A 2,437-nucleotide genomic window follows, 5' to 3' on the forward strand; every position below is an offset into this window, starting at 1 on the left:
AGGTAGTAGTCTCATGTTTGCTTCGGGCTTGATCCTGTGGTGTTCTTACCTGCTTCACAGCTACCATCCACAGCAGAAACTATCTCAGTGCCCTTCACTCCTTTAAAACTGAGAGAAATGCCCCAGCTCAGCTTTGATGTTTTAAGGGGAGAATCTTTATACAGTTCCCCCCCTCCTCGTCTCAGATTTGTTTTCTGTTATGTTAATGTGGCCTATGTATAATGTCAGGAGCTCATGAGGATCCGTGGTGCTCTGGAGCCATTTGCATAGTGTTTTCTTTGGGGATATGAGACATGTAATGTTTCCCAGTCTTGAAAATGGTGCAAACAAGAGCAGACAGTCAAAGGTAGAACAAAGTATTGGGAATTCGGCACAAGTGGAGAGTTCAAAGACATCTAATCACCTAAGGATGGGGGAAATTTAACTCCCTTCTGCATATTTTGTAGCAAAATTCAGTCGTAAGGGATGAAACAAAAAAGGAAGCAGGGTCTCACAAACCCTATTTGATGTACACTTTGAAAAAAGGTTCTTTTTAGAGGAAACCTTGGTGGCAAATTTTGATGAATCAGGAAGGAAAGAGTTAGATTAAGGGACACAAGAGCTGTCTGGGAAGCAACTTTGGGGAACAACTATTTCATGAAAGAGAAATGTAACTTTGGTAGACTGTCCCAGGTTGCCAGGTTATCTCCAGTGCTTTACTCTCTTATCCCAAGTTTGTCCTCAAATTCAGCCCCACCAGACTGACTAGCACCAAGCTGACACACAGACCCTGACCCAGCCATTGGGAAAGGAGTTACATTTTGAGAACCAGCATTTTGGGTGCCAACTGTAGATGCCTTTTATATTTCCACAGCTTTGTCTCCTATTGTAGCAAGAATTTGAACCTTCATTGCAGCAGCATGCCCATGCCCTGGAAGGAGTCGGGGGCTTCTTAGGTTTCTCCCACTGAGGGCCAGGTTAGGAGCCTTTCATGCTAGGTACAATGGAAAGAAACCTCCTTTGGCATGTAGTGGATAGGTGTTGGAGTATTCACACATGGCAACTGTGGTTTAGGATTAACAACAGATGAATAGAACCATCATTTTAACTTCTTATACATGCAGTTTAACTTCTTATACATCCCGTTTGCTGCATGACTTGACATATATAACCTGTGCTGCAGATTGAGGCATATCACAATTTTCAAGAGCCTCCATAACCTGTCTGCCAGTTATGTTTTTATCCACATTCCCCCGTGTTTTCTTCCTTTTTACAATGTGTGCCCAGTGTGACTTCATCTTTTCCATCATTCTGCTTCTTGTGGAAATGCAGCCTGGATGCCCTCATCTGCCTTGTGCACTGTGTTCCCTTCAATCTCTTTTATACATTCTTATGCCCACGCACCAGAAAGTCTTTTCTGTTTCTCATTATTGCTTCTTGTTCCTTTCCTTGCTGGCAGTTTTGACCTTAGTTTTGCTGCTTGTCTGGCTTAAGAAGATAACTCTTTGAAGAGTCCTTACCAGTACACCAAAGCATATGTAGCAACTAAATGTGAGGCTCAAGTTTTAATACATTTATGTGCTTCACCATTCTGTTTTGCAGTTCTTCAAGTAACTAACTGCTTTGATGTTGGCAGGACTCCTGGCAGAGAAAGGTGTATCCCAAAGGAATATTTTTGCTGGGACTTGCCCCTTCGTGACTGTTTTGCACCATTCGAACTCCAACGTACTCAGAGGAAATGCTGTGCTTTTTAAGACCCGGTGTGCCAAGTCTGCATTAGGAATGCCACAGTCAGTGATTTCTTGCATTGTTGTGGATGTTTTGCTTTGAAAAAAGCAAAAGCTTCTTTACATGAAAAAGATTATAGAGTCACAGGGGTTTATAATTTAGGTTTAAGCATTTGCACTGAAAGGTCCCAACAGGGAAAACATAATACTCCAAGCTCCCAAACAAAAAAATGCACCTTTTTAGCTCTCACCGGTGTAAGACAGGAAAGCAGACCCAGAGAGAGTTTTAGTAAATGTCCAGGCTCTCACTTCCAGCAAAATTCAGGCTATGGTGGCTGAAATGTACAGAGGCAGAAGGCTTAGCTCCTTTTAGAGGTGTCCGTGTTCCCAGAGGCAGAGGACAAATGATTCCCTCTGAGTCTGACATGCGTCAGGCTTTGGAAGGCAGCTGTTGGAAGGTATGGTGACAGCTCTCCTTCCTCTCCTGCAGATGTAACTTATCCATTTTGCTTTCTGTCCTTGGAGTCAGTAAATGGGGAATTTGCTCCACTTCAGGAGTCGTCCTTGTGAGATTTTGAGCTTCAGAAACCTCAAGATATTTACAAATGCAAGGGCTGTGTGTGGAGGGCAACACACGGTCTCAGGGAGCTTCAAGGTTTAGGGTCCTACCTCTTGACCACATTCAAATGCTTGGTCTGGTAACATGTGCTTATTTGGTTTTGTGTTTTCAG

This window comes from Nestor notabilis, unplaced genomic scaffold (assembly GCF_000696875.1).
Source record: "Nestor notabilis isolate BGI_N333 unplaced genomic scaffold, ASM69687v1 scaffold11154, whole genome shotgun sequence".
NCBI classification, from domain to species: Eukaryota; Metazoa; Chordata; class Aves; order Psittaciformes; family Psittacidae; genus Nestor; species Nestor notabilis.